The sequence below is a fragment of the Meles meles genome, chromosome 4 (assembly GCF_922984935.1).
Source record: "Meles meles chromosome 4, mMelMel3.1 paternal haplotype, whole genome shotgun sequence".
Taxonomy (NCBI): domain Eukaryota; kingdom Metazoa; phylum Chordata; class Mammalia; order Carnivora; family Mustelidae; genus Meles; species Meles meles.
Genome location: NC_060069.1, coordinates 63,721,537 through 63,739,258, shown reverse-complemented (window position 1 = coordinate 63,739,258; position 17,722 = coordinate 63,721,537). Strand labels below are relative to the sequence as shown.

The window sequence follows — 17,722 nt, the reverse complement described above, 5'->3', positions numbered from 1 at the left end:
GGAGCCCTAAATTTGAAACTACTGGAGTCCATGAAGGTCACTGTGGGGTGAAGAGGAAAAGAAAGGGGCAAAGGCAAGGCATGTTTTTGGTCTTTTACCCTTGCTTCAAACTGAACAGCCCCATTCACATCGGCTTTTAAGATTTTATTTTTTAAAAAGCTTGCTTTTTCTTTGTTTCTTTTTTTTTTTAAGCCAGTGAATTACTTAGAAGAAATGAGGCAATTTTAACAGAAAATTTTGAATTTCTTGGAATAACTGAATTTCTTTATTAATTTATTCTTCACACTAGCTTTTTTTTTTCCAAACAAAAGTCTTATAAATAACAAGTGAAAAGGAGCCAGTGTGTCCAAACTATCACAGTGACTATAAAAACGTCACACATGTATTCTAGGCCTGACTTCTGACTCACAATCATGTCTTTTCCAGATGTCAAATAGCTTTTTTGTTCAACTCCTTTCAGTAATGGGAATTTACAACTTTTTGCTCTAGCCTACAATATTGCTGGATACAATATTGCTGGAATTCACAACTTTTTGCTGTAGCCTACAATATTGCTGGATACCATCCCTTGTTCGTAAGCTCTCTTAAAACTGAACCAGAGGGGCGCCTGGGTGGCTCAGTGGGTTAAAGCCTCTGCCTTCCGATCAGGTCATGATCCCAGGGTCCTGGGATCGAGCCCCATATCGGGCTCTCTGCTCCACGGGGCACCTGCTTCCTCCTCTCTCTCTGCCTGCCTCTCTGCCTAGTTGTGATTTCTCTCTGTCAAATAAATAAAAAATTAAAAACAAAAAAACAAAAAACTGAACCAGAAACATCTTGCCTATGGTTTTTTCCTCAAGCTGTATAGTCCCATACTCTACAGAAAAGGACAGAGTACAGGTATCTTCTATCTACAAAGTAACCCTCCAAGGAGGCAGAATTACTATGAAATTAATACAGCTTAAGGTTCAAGCATCTCATGTGCACAAACCACTTCCAAACCACTGGGAGGGGACCCAGGAATAGTCTTGAAGGTCATGTGTTTTTTTAGATTAGCCAAGATAAGGTATTTTAATCACAGTTAGGACAACTCTTCTCCAGCTTCTCCTCCCTTACAGTGCTCCTCGTGTGTGGTGGTATTGGAGAGGTTGGAGAGGCTGAGGGGCAGGTTGGGGACCTGGTTATGGGATGCTTCAGTTGGGAATGTACTTAGTTTGGGTTTAGTAGGGTATGTTTATGTGACTCACATTAATTTCTCTCTCTCTCTTTTTTTTTTTTTTTTAAAGTTCTTGCTCTCCATTCCAACACATAGGAGTGGCTTCTAGGAAACTGCTACTGCTAACTGTGCTAGAACACAGACATGTGGCCAGAGGTCATAGCAAAATATGAACATGTCCTAAAATGTCTCACACCATAAGTATGTGGGTAGTGGATGTTTGAATGCATGAAGTCAGAAGTTAGTTGATCAAAATCTGTCTAATCATCAACACATGTAAAATTGTTATGTGGAGGCTTCTCTAGCCAGTGTTTTCTGTTCTCAGGAGTATACCCTGTAATGCAGCATATGCAATTATAAATATAATATATATTTTTTCATTTCCTATTAAATTGAACAAAATATAATTCTTTAGAATTCCTATGTTTGTGTTATATATAGCAATACTATAAATCCTGAGTATAGACGGGATAGCTTATTATATATGTGCTGCCAAAGCAAGCACTAGATGGAATAGCTTATTAATGAAAGAAACTTGACTGAGGTTTTCCATAATTTGTTAACAGACCTAAAAATTTATAGATTTTCAGTGATGACTTGTGAAACTGTCAGAAACTCTTCTAAAATATCATTAACAAAAAATAATTTTTAATCAACGATGCTAAAAAAAACTAATTATCTCTCTATTCTCTGTATAGAAAATATTGCAAAATTGTTGCCATAGAATAATTAAAGAGAAAATCAAGAATATACAGCCAAAAATGTAAGGGCAAATGTGCTATAAAAGTGTGGTAGGCAGTTAATAAAAAATAGTATCATATTGTTTTTCTAAATATTTTTTATTAATGTGGTTTAACTTGGTATTTGAAAATTTTGACCTCTTTTGTCATTATAAACATTCACCAGAATAACTAATTTTGCATTTTGTAATTTTGTGTTAATTTTCATAGAGAACCCCTCCTTCACAAATTGCATGACCTTTAGAATCCAAACAACTAATTCGTCCTCCTAATATTCAGGAACAGCACTTAGGTCTTTTTTGTTTCCCCAGATAGACATCCTCAGGCTCTTTCCAGTATGATGATTCTTTTCATATTTTTCATCAGTCACTGATTCATGGCCTGTTTGCTCATTAGCTAAGGCCCTACTTCTCCTAGAAGACTAGGGATGAGTGGACTTAAATGCTTGAGTGAAGGCACCAGACAGCTTAGTAAAATCAGTACATGTCCAGGTTTGGCATCAAACATATGGAGATGCCAGAATTTCAAGTTATTAATCCTATCATGTTAGACAATATATCTTACCTTTACTTTAAGATTCAGCTCCCTAAAGAGCTGTAAAGAATAGGAATGACAGTTCCTAACTCAAGTTTGAGCAGTATAATGAAAAAATAGGCATGCGTCACCAGCTCAGCCCTTGGCACATAGCAGATGACCAGGTAATGTTTGCCGTTCTTTTTATTCGTGTTTAAACAGAAACACATGCTCTCCTCTGTACCTTTCACAGAGACTGGAGAAAGTTTGATTACATTTTCAAAGAATGTAACATTTCTCATTTTGCAAGTGATGAAAAGCCAGTTTTCCCTTGGTAAACTACCAGACAGATTGAGCAAATGAACCACTAGTCACTGAAACGAAGCCTAGCTAGGCCTGGAGGAGTTTCAGGCAATTATACTGAGTTCTGACTTCCCAGCGGACCTTGTAGTTGTCAGCTGATTCCAGAAGCTTATGGTGGAACTTCTGGCATTTCTCTGGGCCTTCTGTGTTTAATGCCGGGCAAGAAGCCAATTATCTGGGAGGAAGGTAAGAATATGGGACGTTGTTTAAACTAATTTCTTTATATATGGATTAATTATCCAGGCTGAGAACTATCAATAGCTTTACCTTCTGACAGCCTCTCTTTTGGTCATTCCATGTTTAACACATTTAACAGAAGAACAGCTGGGGAAGAAACAAATGGGTATTTTTCGTTGCAATTGAAAATGAGTTTGAAGTGAGGGAATGAAGTCACAGTTAAAAATGGCTTCAATAATAAAGATAATGGTAGTAATAAATGACACATGTATTTAAATTTTCTGTGATCATGTTCCCAGTGCCTAGGGGCACCATAGTCAAATAATGTATAGGCAAGAATGACAAAAAATAAGTGAGTTGAGTGGGCTGGATACAGGGAAATAGTTCTCTCTGATAAAAATGCACACATACACCCTGTAAATACAACACTTTGTGAGAGCTGGCAGACCCAGAATGGGGAGGCCAGAGGGAGGGTGGTGAACCTAACAGCTCCTGCCTGTTGCACAGGGGCTACTCTGTTTCAAAGGATTTTTGCCATGTGAAAATGTGGAAGATTTTTTTATCATTATTATTCAGCAGCAAAGCTGGAAATCTGGGAGTTTATGGTAAATCATAAGATATAAAATATTGGGCCAGCTTAAAATGAAAACAACACCTTATGGGTCAGTTACAAAGTTTGCCAGGGCTGATCTGGCTTCAGCATGGATTTTGTAACCTCTGCCCACGAATGAGCTGCATAACTATCACAGGAACATGTAGCCCCAGGCAGGCCCTGGGGTCAGGGACAAGGGAGAATGCCAAAGAAAACCAGCTCGGAGAAGTGACTTACGGCCCGAGCTGCGTCTTGAAGAATATGTGGTATATCATATACCTGTAGATACATTTACCTGTCGTATGTGAAGGTGCATCCTGAGTACAGAGAAATGCATGTGCAAAGGCAGGAGGCTTGATGGTGGGCCTTGTTCTTAGATAATCAGGAGCATCCGTGTGGGTACGTCAAGGATGTGGAGAAAACAACTGATGGCCTGCATGATGAGGGAATGTACAATATGGGTGCTTTGGTTTGGTTTTATGTTCCGCTGGCAATTTAGTTTTAGTCCCTGTGTCTCTACCAAAAGTACTTAGTATTTCTTTCTTGATCTATTGAGAGTGAAAAGACAGATTTTTTCCCCAAATAAATAGGACAAAAAAGGAAAGTGACTTACTTACCTACACAGACCCCTGTATCCCTCTCTTTCCACTTAACTATAATAACACTGAGCTATACTTTATGAAGGTAATTTCTGTTAAAGCTGTTAAGAGGATGTAAAAGATGAAAGTAGTTTATATCTTTGTAAATGTATGTATTTGAAAGATTTACTGCCATCAGAGTGGATATAATTTAAAACCAGATTTGCTCTTCCCCCCAAGTGTCTGGGTGTTTTTTGTTTGTTTGTTTGTTTGGTAAAGATATAAGATAAGCTTCTTTTCCTTAAAAAAAAGAAAGAAGGAAAGAAAAAAAAAAAGAAAAAAAACTTGCAGTTTTTCTCATCGAGAGGTTCTAATTAAAATGTTCCATTTGAAGGACTTTTTGGCCAACCTAAATTCTTATTAAGCAAATGCTTTATATTCCTTGCTGGAGTATAAGGCTGCAGTATTCCTAGAGGGCAAATTTGCAAAACACCACCAAGCCCAAATATATAGCAACATATATCATTTCAACACCTTAAAGCATAGACTGTTCCAGAATTTTTTAATAAGTAGAAATATATTGGTCAACAGAGTATGTATGTATCACTTTGCAAAAATAAATGATACTTTAACATTCTCTTTAAGCAAGAAGAGTGTGTCCATCTAGTAGATATAAGAACAATCCCATTCTCACAAGCCTCTACTCTTTATCTTAATGAAAGAAAATTTAAGATTTTCTCTGTAACACAGATTATTCTTTTTGCAATATCATTTTAAAATCTGCTTTTTTTTTAATCTTAGAGGAAGCCAGTACAAACTTTAGTGATTTTTATAAAATAAACTTGGTATAGTTATTTTATTTTAAACAAAATATCAACTCTTAAGATCTTTAAGCCAGATGGATTTATTGTTCCATGTTTAACACTTCCTATTATTTTAAGGATCAGAGATACAGAGGAGTAATCATCATACTAATTTAAATGGCTTACTAGACTGATTTTCATAGACTATTGCTTATTTTTTATGATTACAATTATATGTAATTTTATCCAGTGGTATGTTATTCATTTGTTACATTAAAGCTTTAACTGGGGTGTACTCAGGGTGGCTCACTTGGTTGAGCATCCAGCTCTTGGTTTTGGCTGAGGCCACAATCTTGGGTCTTGGGGTCATGAGATCAAGTCCTATGATGGGCTCTGTGCTCAGTGGGGAGTCTGTTTGAGATTTCTCTCTCTCTCTCTCCCTCTGCCCCTCTCCCTACTGTGCTCTCCTTCTTTATCTTGCTCTGTAAAATAAATAAACCTTTAAAAAAGTTTTTTTAATAGAAAAGTTAGTACATAGATTTTGATATTTTAGTTTATAAAATATTAATTATAAGGAATTATTTTTTAATGAACTCATAAGAAGACATTATAAATGTATACCCTTTCTGACAAAATAATATTACTGATAATTCCCTTTCACAAAATTTCTGAGCAGCATTCTGATTTTGACTATGAATTTAGTTAGTATGCTTAAAATTAAAGTTCTGAAATATAATTAAAGAGTTCATATTTCAAATGTATGAGTGGATATGACTGGTTAGTTTGTGAATTAAATTTTTAAGAGCTAAACACATACACCTGCAGATATTTACAATAGTTTATGTGTCATGCACCAACATAATGGATTTTACTTTTTTTTTTTTTTTAGGATTTTATTTATTTATTTATTTGACAGCGAGAGAGAGAGAACACAATTAGTCAGAGAGGCAGGCAGAGAGAGAGAGAGAGAGGGAAGCAGGCTCCCCGCCGAGCAGAGAGCCCAATGTGGGACTTGATCCCAGGACCCCTGAGATCATGACCTGAGCCGAAGGCAGCGGCTTAACCCACTGAGCCACCCAGGCGCCCAAATGGATTTTACTTTTAACCAGTGAAACTGATAGTTAATTTAGTATAATTGCCATGAGCAATATCACCATTATAACCAAAATAACCAATATAACTGAGCAGATAACCAGGAAATTAAGAGTGAACTGAGCAAGCAAACTATCTGGTTATTGTTTACTGTGTAGAGACCTTTGTGTCTGCAGTTGGAAGAGTGGCCATTCAGTAATGGCTGTGCTTTGTTCACATATGGAACCCAATGGCAATAATTTTTCTTCTAGAATAGATAAAAGAAAGAGAGTCAAATGATTTCTTTTATTAGACATATATAAATTATTTTGAAAGTAAGATTTTTTGATTAATAATTCTTATTAACTTTGTGGGGAAATTTTATTTCACCTAGTGAAGAACTGTAAAACCAGTATCAAACCTGACCATTTATTGCTGTAGTTCTCGTGGTTTAATATGTAACTACTCCTTTGCTTCAGGCACAGTGGCCTTCCTTCAACTGAACAAAAAGACCAAGTTTGTTTCTACCTCTAGGCTTCCTCTCATGTTCTTTCACTATCCTCCAAACATTTCTGTGGCTGGGCTCCTCAAATTTTATATCTGTTTCTAATGGTACTTCTCTAAACTACGACTGACATCTTGTTATTCTTTCACATCACATCCTGCCCTTTTCTTACATAACCCTATTATAACTAGTACTTGTTTGTTTGCTTTGTTCTCCTCTGTGTCTCCAACTAGAATGTAACCTCTATGAGAGCATCAGAAACTGTATCTGTATACCCTGCACCTCATACAGACAGCAGCAGAGATTAAAAAAAAAAAAAATTAGGGTTAGTAAGAACCGCATTGCTTAGTTTGAATCCTGGCTCTGTCACTAGCAAGTCTTCAGGCAAGTTTCCTCTCTTTTTGGGTGTCATCTGTAAAATGGACATTATAGAACAAAGATTATGTGAGTTAATATATGTAAATTACTTGGCACATAATGCCTTATTAAATGTAAGAAAGCTAGATATCATAGTTTCTGGTAAATAATAAGTAATCAGTAAACTTTTACCAAATGAATGAATGAATGAATGATATAATAGAACTTTGGTGTCAGAAAGATACTAAAGTCTCTTTAAATGCCATTTCCATCACTTAGGACCTTGGCAATGTTATTTGTTTTTGAACCTCAGTTACTTAGTGTATAACATAGTGTTGGCTTTTTTGAGGTTTTTATAAGGATGCAATGATGTGTTCTTTATAGCGTGTGCTATGATTTACTATTGTTAAAAAATAAATTAGAAGCCCTAGATATCATTCTCATTTAGGACTGTCAACAGCCCCGCCTGAGGCCATTTGCACCTATTGTTGGGATAATTATCTTTAACAGTTCTAGTCATTAAAACTGTTTGGTTATAAATAACAAAACCAATTCAATTCAAAACCAATTCAAGCTAGCTTTAGCCTAAATTAAGAAATTTTAAAAAGCACATTTATTATAACTAGCAGATTGAGCAAGAATCCTTCATGATATGTTCACAACCTAAATTCATTGTTGTTTTCAATTACCCCTTTAACATAGCTGAACTTAACATGGTTATGCACATAGCTCCTGACATTACATGTTACAAGCCTAACTTTAATTCTCCTTCAGTCTCAAATCAAAATTGTAGGGGAAAAAATTCTCTGGTCTTCTACTTGGAGTTTTATGTACATACTGGTTTGGTCAACTAGAACCTGTGGAGTGAACTATATTGCATAGAACAAAATGTTCTACCCCTGTGGATGTGAGGAATAGATAAGAGAAGATCACTGAGATTTGGGAAAGCATTCCAAAAGTTATTTGTAAATCTTATAATAACGATTAAGCAAACACAAGGTTCTGTATTAGAGCCAAAGTTTGTTGAGAGCTTATTATGATCAGGCCCTGCATTAACATATGGAACTATCTATCACCTTAACCCCTTATGGAGGCTCAGGTATTTTCTCCATTTTAATGAAAAAAGTTGAGGCTCAGAAAAGTGAAACAATTTGTACAAGGTCACACTAGGATTAAACAGTGTCTAGGATCTTAATCACATTTATCTGACTCCAAAGTCCATCAAGAAGATCTCAATAGAATGATATCCACTGTATAATTTTTACAAAAAAGTGTTTCAAAATGGTCTGTACATTGTTAGATTTTAATCTCTCTATTCCTACACCTCTGAATATAATTATATCTTTTTAATCTTTCTACATCTATATCATGTCTATATTTACCCACATACTCCTCCTTTTCTCTCTCTGGGATTTTTATTTAAAGGTTAATACTGGATACTTCTTTTTTACTAAAAAAAGATTTTATTTATTTATTAGAGAGCGAGTGCACAAGCTGGGGAGAGGGACAAGGAGAGAGGGAGAAGCAGCAGACTCCTTGCTGAGCAGGGAGTCCCACAGGACCCAGGGCTCCATCCCAGGACCCTGAGATCATGACCTGAGCCAAAGGCAGACACTTAACCCACTGAGCCACCCAGGCACCCCAATACTGGGTACTTCTGAGAATGAAATAATTTGTTATTGAAATTCTGTTTTTTCTGTCTATAATTTTGTTGGTGATAATATATTAATGATTACCAGAAGATGGTGTTTTATAAAGAATAGGAAACATCAAGCTAATTTTCTTATTTGCTAGTTCTCTGGAGAGTGACAGTTTTTCCTTAGGTGACTCCTTGTCTGCTTTCTTCCCAGCTCAAACAGAATAGTCTTGCTGTCTCTTTTCTAACTAAAATTCCCCAAATCAACATGGTGGCTAAGATACTTGTATTATAAAAGTATTTATAAAAGTATATAAAAAGTTTTTATAAAAGTTTTTATAAAAGTATGAGTTTATAAAAAAGATGCTGTGAAATATCTACTGAGTGACATTTATCTCCCACCTGACCTTCCCATAAATAGAACATCTGAATTTTATTGTTTTTTAATTATACCACAGTTTTTCCTCCTAGGCCCCTTTAAGGAATTCTAATTAAAGTTTACAAAAATTTCTTTCCTTGTCAACTAAATTTACTAAATACTTATTGACTATTTATACACATATAGATATTTCTTTTATTAGCTATTTACCAACACTAACAAGCTCAGGTTCTGTTTATAAACATCAGAGACATAAAGTATAGATAAATTATGCGGATATCCTTGGCATTTTTGAAAGCAAAGTTTAAGACCTCTTTTATCCTTCTAATTTATGTTGAAGAACAGGAATCATAAATAAGACTTTTTTCCCCCTCAAATTGGTAAATAAATTCTTTATTTTTATTGTAAAAGTAATATATAACTAGTTTTAAGATATTAAAAAATCAAGGATGCAAGGAAGAAATTAGACAATCACCAGTAATTCTGTAATATAGTTATAATTGTATTATTTTTAGCATATGTCATATATCATGACAAAAATATAATGCAACAGTGTGTTGGATCTTTTGTAAGTGAATGAGTACTTCTGCATAAACAGTTACAGATTATTCCACTACACTATTATATGATTAATTTTAAAAATCTATTGTTAGTCTTTAAGAAGGAAAGAGAGACGGGGCACCTGGGTGGCTCAGTGGGTTAAGCTGCTGCCTTCGGCTCAGGTCATGATCTCAGGGTCCTGGGATCGAGCCCCGCATCGGGCTCTCTGCTCCGCAGGGAGCCTGCTTCCCTCTCTCTCTCTGCGCCTGCCTCTCTGCCTACTTGTGATCTCTCTCTGTCAAATAAATAAATAAAATCTTTAAAAAAAAAAAAAAAGAAGGAAAGAGAGACAAAATATTTGAAGATAGCAATAATGGAACTTTTTTTTTAGAATTTGATGAATATTATAAGCTGATAAAACTAAAAAAATCAACAAACTCCAAGCATGATAAACACAAAATGCTACCAAGTCACATAATAATCAGATGGACTAAGAATGAGCGCAGAGAATACATCAAAACATCAAGAGGCAAAAGACATATGGTATATAGAAGATAAAGGTTAAGAAAAACCATAGAATTTTTTTTTCTTTGACAGAAACTATGTAAGCCAGATGACAAACAGGGAAAAAAATAAAATGCTGAAAGAAAAAAGAATGTTCTTAATGGAGGGGGGGGAGGGACAGAGAAAGGGAGAGAAAATCTCAAGGAGACTCCATGCCTAGCACGAAGCTGGACTTGGGGCTCAATCTCATAACCCTGAAATCATGACCTGAGGTAAAGTCAAGAGTTGGATGCCCAACTGAATGAGCCACCCAGGCTCCCCAAGAAATATTTCAATGTATAGAAAAAAAATTTTTTTTAAGGATAAAAGCTAAGCAAGGACTTTTTCAGATAAACTGAGAGAATTTATTATCATTGGACAAGAACTACAAGGAATGGTTTGGGTTGGGTTGGCTGCAACTGGGCTTTTCTTACACTATGGTACAGGGTGGGCTGCACACACTGCATCCTGCTGGGGACAGCTGGTTACTATGTCAGCTGAAGAAGTAAGTGGAGTGCTCCACCTGCTTCGGGTCCATGGCATCTGTCTTAGGCAGCAGCATCAGTGAGTCCTGCAGCTTGCTGATCCACAAGGGCGATTTTTAGGCAGTAGGAAACTTAAACATAGATCTACATGAAGGGACAAACAGGATGAAAATGACAAATCTGTATGCCACCAGCAGTGAAAGAGTATGATAAACATTTAAAAAGTTTACGTTCATTGCTAAGGGCAATTTTGTCTTTATATCAGAAAATTTCTGAACTTACATTGAGATTGGCCACTTAATGGAATCATCTTTAGCTCATTAACAAAATTCAAATAAAGCAATTCTAGCATGTTAATTTGGTGGTAAAGATGGATTATTATATTGATACAGTTGTATATATTTACATTACATTTGGACACTGAATTTGGAAAGACTGCTCAGGTGACTTTGTTAGTAAAAAGCCAAGGGTCATGTATTTAAGTGCTTTAGAGGATAAACAAGAAACAAAGGAAATAGAGCTATATAAAGAAATTAGACCCACTAGAAAGTGAATAACCACTAAACTCATTCAGATTCCACTTTTTAAAGAAAGTTCACAGACAAACAAAAGTGTCTGAGGGCAGGTAAGTGCAGTATTTGTGATGTCATAAAATAATCCTTAAATGAGAAAGTAGAGTGTTCTCTTTAGTTTTAGCTTTAATAATTTAAATTGCCTTCCAAGTTTCTTGATGCATTTTACACTGTCATCTTTGTTTTCAACATTTAACTTGTGATTTATTAGGTGCTAATAGGGGTAATTCAATCTCATTTCATTTCTTTAAACTGTTGTGAACTTTAAAATATTATAATTTTCAATTTATCACCAATCTGAAGTAAAGGAGGGTTTTTTTCTTTTTTTTTTTAGATTTTAGGAAAACTGAAGAAAAGGGGTGTAGGAGAGGTAGAGAGCTTTTTTCCTTTGTTCTCCTAGGGTCAGTGGCTGGGGACCCTGCAAATTAAACTGACAAAACACGGAATAACAGGAGGAAAAAAAAATAAATTACATGCATACACACTGGGACTTCACAAAGGAATGTGATTCAAGGAGATAGATATTTGAGGCTTATATACTATTTTAGGCTAGACAAAGGAAAATTTCTGTAAGGATTTCTATAAGAAGGAGGTAAGTTATGGGAAGGGGAGTAGAAGGATTATACTCTAAAACAAGGGTTATTTAATGGTTTTGTTTTGTTTTTTTTGTTTCAGATGGGAATTATTTAAGGTACTAAAAGTTGTCTCCAGAGTAGTTCCCTTCCTGGTAAGGGAATGGGAAACACTATTACTGATGGAAACTTATGTCCTTCTTATAAATAGAAAGGGGAGAAGGCAGAGAGCTAATTGGGTTCAGCTCAAAACAATCCTCAAGCCAAAGTGTCATAATTTGAGGTGGAATATTCTGGCCCCTTAAGAAGGAAACAATACTAGTAAAATTTTTGATTAGTAATCTCCCTCACTCTCTCATTTTAAAGAGTTTAGGAGAAAGATGAAATATAATTGTTTTCAATTAATTATCAAGTATTAAATGCTTATGAATCTGGCAGATCTAAAAACAGCAGCTAAAAAATGCTTTCAATATCTGCCTTGAGAATTGGAAGAAAGGACCGTATTTGCCCAGCTTTTTAAACAAACAAAAAAAATGTTTAGGAAATAAAAATTGATGGGTTAGTCTATAGGAAAACTAAAGGTTTTAGAACAGATTATGAGGGAATAAAATAAGTATTTAAAGGTAGCTTTAGCCAAGGCATGTGTAGCTCTATTTTTATATTTATTCATTCTTAAAATTGCTCACATGCAAGTCCCTTATTGTCCAATGGTGATCAGACACCGTAGTTCCCAGTGTCTCCCTGAGCTTCTGTTTTTTTTCCATAGATTTTTCTCCAGTTAGCCCATTATTCTGTAAAGTCCATCCAAAGAAGCTATGTTTATCTCTCCTCATTTGTTCTGTGACTTTTTTTTTTTTTTTTTCGTTTTGTAAATCTGGTCACCATAGAAAAGACAGCCAGTCACTTTAAAGAAAGCCTATTTTAAGTACTAGCTACTTAGGGAAAGGTTGAAGACTTTAATCCTTCCTCTCCTTTTCTCTAACAATGCTAGCTGGCGGGTAGTCAGCGGGAAAGTAGAAGAGGAGCTTTCAGAAAGAAAACATTCACACTAGAAAGTAGTGGCCCATTATGATGTTGAACAAAAGTAGTTCTCCTGGAATCTTTTTTTTGCCCCTTGTGAATGCTTCTTATACCACTTTAACTATTCAAAAAAAGGAGGAAGGGGAAGAAGAAGAACATTTAAAAAAAAAAAAAAAGAAATTAAAGAAATACTATGTAACAGAAGATACCCTAATTTCCTTTGATTCCTCATAATTAGTTATTCTTGACTACTTTTGTTCATATTCATGAATTGAAACTAAGGCACTTAACGTTAAATTTAATAAGTGATTGTTACAGTTACTGTGTTCTGATTCTAAGATGTTAAATGAAAGGGATAGAATGTTCTAAAGACAATGAGAATCCTCACCTTTTACCTCAGCTTCACCTTAACAGAGAAGGCTGTTACCCCCTGAACAGCTGTTAAACATTGTTTTCTTTTAGTTAGTATTTGCCAAATTTCTACAGCACAGTTGGCATTAGTTGTCTTGCCTTTTTTTTTTCTTTTTTAAAAGATTTTATTTATTTATTTGACAGAGACACACAGAGAGAGGGAACACAAGCAGGGGGAGTGGGAGAGGGAAAAGCAGGCTGCTGGTCAGGGTGCCTGATGTAGGCCTATATCCCAGGACTCTGGGATCACGACCTGAGCCAAAGGCAGAGGCTTAATGACGGAGCCTCAGGAGCCCTGTTGTCTTGCTTTTTCACACTATTATGAAGAGGCTGAAGACCAGAGACACTTTACCTTTCAGTATGAATGACTGGAATGCACTTATAACATTATCAGAGGTGTTCAAGCATTCTTTGATATGCAGATGAAACTTCCTTTTTGAAGAACAGTCATATCAGGATGTTTTGAGCAAATGAACTTATCTCCAAGCTAATATCATTTAGGCATTGTCATTGCATTTTAAAAGGAGTAGAGAAATCATTCTATCAGTTTGGTATTCCTATTAAACCTTGGTGTTCTAGGGTTTTAGCTGGAGATTTTTTTCAACCTTACTGTAGTTATTTAAGTGTCCTGATAATCTCAAATTGAAAAGTCCCCCATTCTATGTTGTCTCAGGTTGTTAGCCTGTATCTTCCTTCAATGCTTTCCTCAGGGTTCCTCTGGGAGTTTTGTCAGCATTTGTGGAATAGTTCTGTATAGATTAATCAAGTATTTGTGTGTGTGTACTTAATTTTATGTTCCATGATAGTATTAAATATACATAAAACTTTACTATTTTCTGTTTTTCAAATGACACTTAGATGACCGTCATAGCTAGTCTTCCCACTATCAGTAGACTCTCATGGATGAGCCTGAGATTGCTAGTAAGAGTATATTGCTTTAAAATTTTCTGGCATGTAAGCCAGGATTTCATGAGATCCTCATAAAAGGTGTATAGGTCACTATATCCTATGATTACAAGCTTGTATTTAATGTTGTATTTTAAAGTTCTACCACAGTCTAGAAGAGTGTTGTTCCCAGCAGCAAATTAGACTGCTTTGTAGCATCGCTCCCACCTGACTTTCAACTCGGCACCTCCGTGGGTCTGTTGTTTTTATGTGAGTCATTGTATATCTTAATCATGTGAAATAACCTATAAACCGCCAGTAATTATTAAGCAACTCTGTTGTATGTGCATGTGTGTGTTAACATATAATTTATATAGTTCCTTGGCTACTTCATTTATTAAGACTATAGTAGAAAGATCATGAAAATGATGATACTCTCCTTGTCATCATTACTTATTTCCTTGTTAATAGATATGTCTTATTACAATTGAAAGTAGTAGTTACTTTCTTTGTTCTCCATCAATACAAATTTTCTTAAGATTCTGCATGCCAATTTTATGAAAGAAAAAAAGAGAGAGAGAGAGAGAGAGAATTAAAAGCGTAGGTTATTTTTGCCCACAAGTCAATCCTGATACAAAGCACTGAGTATGCTTTAATTTTTTTTGACCAGCTACATGTAAATTATAGAAAATAATTATACATGTAAATTATACATGTAAATAATACATGTAAATTATAGAAAAGTCAATGTGATTATGTATTCAGCTATTTGGAATTCACATCAGATGTGCTTGGGAATGTCAGAGAAGCCTAAGTTCCATGAACTAAGTGCTAATGGGAGGTTAGGAGTCAGTGGGATGGTGGTGATAATGTATCGATACTATTGAGTAGGCTGTGGGACCGTTGAACACACGTGAGCATGGAAATGGCATGACTATGTTTTAGGAAGATCACTCTATCTGCTAGATGACTCTACAGTTACAGAAAGGATGCATTAAAGGAAAGGGAGAATTCATTTAGGGAGTTTGTGTCTTCGTGAGAGATGATGATGGCCTTACCTAGAGAATATGGAAAGTTAAGGAGGTGAATTTCAGTGACATTTAGGAATAATCGTTAGGACTTTGTGATTATTTGGGGAATGTGGGAGGATAGAGCTAAGGATAAATCCTAAGTTTCTCTCTAGGGCAACTGGGTAGATGGTAATACCTAGATTCAGAAGAGAGGATGTAGAATATGTTCAGCCAGTATTCCTAAGCATCAGAAAATCTTATTTATTTCTACCCATTCTTCCTGTACTGAATATGCATTCTCTTCCTTTCCTAGTTTAGAAACAGACTTAGTTCTGGAAGGACTCGGAAGTACTTAGCAGCTGTAAGGATCAGACAATCCCAACTAGAAATTCTTGGCGACCATCAAACAACAGAATTTAAGCTTCAACAAAGAATCTTTAAACAAAAATGCCAAGTGATGAAATGCCAGGTCTGTTACTAAATGTGTAACATTTTACCTACACAGGGCTCCATGCTTTATAAGACAGTGCCACCATTCAGAATTTTGAATAACTACTTCATATTTTTTTCAAATATTCACATGTATCTTCCCTTGAAAAACTACATAATCACTTTAATAATTACCCATGACAAGTTTAAACTTCAACAATGGTTTCTTCCTGTTTAATTTCTACATAGAACCCTCAAACTGCAGTCAAATGCTCTACCACTTAGAACCCTCAAACTGAATGATAAAAGGTAGCATTTATAACCTTTTCTGTGGCCACTCTCTCCATGAAGTTTGCTTTAGAAATAGAATGGTAGAAATACAGAAAGATGATATGGTTGTGAATGCTGTTTTCTCTTAAGTGATTTAAGTTGTTTAAAAATGTGCTTGGTAATTTTTACAGCACTGTCTTGGAATATACATAGAGAACACAGTCACTCTCATCACTTTCTTTCCAATATTCCAAAAATGTTGATAATTGTATAATTAGCATTCCTTTCACCATTCAGTAAAGCTATTCTGGCTAATGCTACCAGTGTTTATTTTTGGGTGGGGGGGGTGTGTGTGTGTGTGCGCGCGCGCGCCCGTGTGCTGGGGCGCGCACATTAAACTAATGCAGTCGCTATATAGGTGTTCTTTATTTCCCTTTCCTTTTTGAAAATTCTCATAAATGTCCTCATCTCTGTTATCCTTCTAGCTCTTAATTTATTTATTTACTCTTGCAGATAAACCTAACTAGTTACCCCTCTTCTTTTCACTTTTGAAATTTAATTTGGCATTTTCCCCTCCTGAAATATATTTTTTCATCTTCTTGCCAGTCTATGTCCTTTTTTCCCTTGAGATCCTTTAGTTCTCCTTTTGTGATGATGATAATCTTGTTCATCTTTACAAAAACTGTGGAAGGCAGTTAATATGTGTCAGGAACTATGCTACCTTGCACGATTTCAGGGATAGTGGTGGGGACACAAGAGCTCTGTCACACAACAGCTCCCAAGGACAGAATAAGCAGTACGTACAACACCGTGTGAGAAGAGCCCTGGTGAAAGGAGAAGTTCCAAGTTGTTAAGAGGCATCTAGCAACATATAGAGGAAGCCTCAACCAAGATTAGGTTCAAGAAGAATTCCTGCATGTGAACTAGACAAAGGGAAAGTGATGAAGGAAGAATTTTCCAGGCATATGAGGTACCCAAGAGGGAGAGTGAGTAACTGAGTGCATGGCGCTTTATAAATGTTGAAGCTATTTCAGTTTAACTGAGTGTATATTTATGTTACTCTCTGGGCAATGACAAGTACTTTTGGGGTTTCTGGTGTTTTTATGCTTTTTCTCTGCTCAAAAATAGGACTTCTCGATGCTGCTTTCATTGTAACTTCACACATGTATAATTCAACTGTTTGATAATGAGTGTTTTAGACTGGTTATTGACTAATTTTAGGTGCCTGGGACCAGTATGTAAATACATTTCCAAGTTGTCATAATGAGGGAGGATTGTTATATGTGTTCTTCCTGTTGGGGGAAGTCCAAATGTGATGATTATAGAGTTCTATTGGCCATCATTCAATTTCAGGTTACATTTGGTGAAGTATGTAGCATGGTATATATGTTACATTATGCAATTGTACGAAGCAAAGACTATTCTGGAACAAACTACAACTTAGATTTTTAAATCAGAGGTTTTAGTATTTATAATGAGAGAATGGGGCTTAGACAGTAAATGTTCCAGATCAATTTATAGATGAAGAAACTAGGACCCAGAAAGGTAATGAAAGAGGGAACTGTAAATTAACTGTGGTGATGATTTTTAAATATATATATATATATATATATATTTATTTATTTATTTATTTATTTATTAGAGAGAGAGAGCATGCCCATAGTGGATAGGGGCAGAGGGGGAGGGAGAGAGAAACTCAAGCAGAATCCACACTGAGTGCAGAACCCGACTCAGAGCTTGATCTCATGGTGCTGAGATCACGACCTGAGCCGAAACCAGAAGTTGGTGGCTTAACCGTGCCACCCAGGTGCCCCTGTGATAAGGACTTTTTTTTACTGTCACATTTGTTTTCATTTCTAATATTTCTGAGAATAACTATTATAGTTGTTTACCTTTTCTGTTTACATAACTTATATAATCAATCTCTTTTCATTAATGAGCTAAGAAACATGGTACGCAGATTCTTTCCAAATTGAAAATCAAAGAACCCTCAAAGGAGTAGGTGTTTAAACCTCGGATTTTTTTTTTTTAACCAGTCTGAGCAAAGCTTAAATTTAAGGAATTCTAGAGGGAGAA

The 17,722-nt window shown here is 35.6% G+C and overlaps 1 protein-coding gene across 1 annotated transcript in view; it reads left to right on the top strand.

Moving 5' to 3' along the window:
* Nucleotides 1-17,722, top strand: part of NAALADL2 (N-acetylated alpha-linked acidic dipeptidase like 2) — a 1,427,879-nt gene that overhangs the window by 432,247 nt on the left and 977,910 nt on the right. The window lies entirely within an intron of this gene.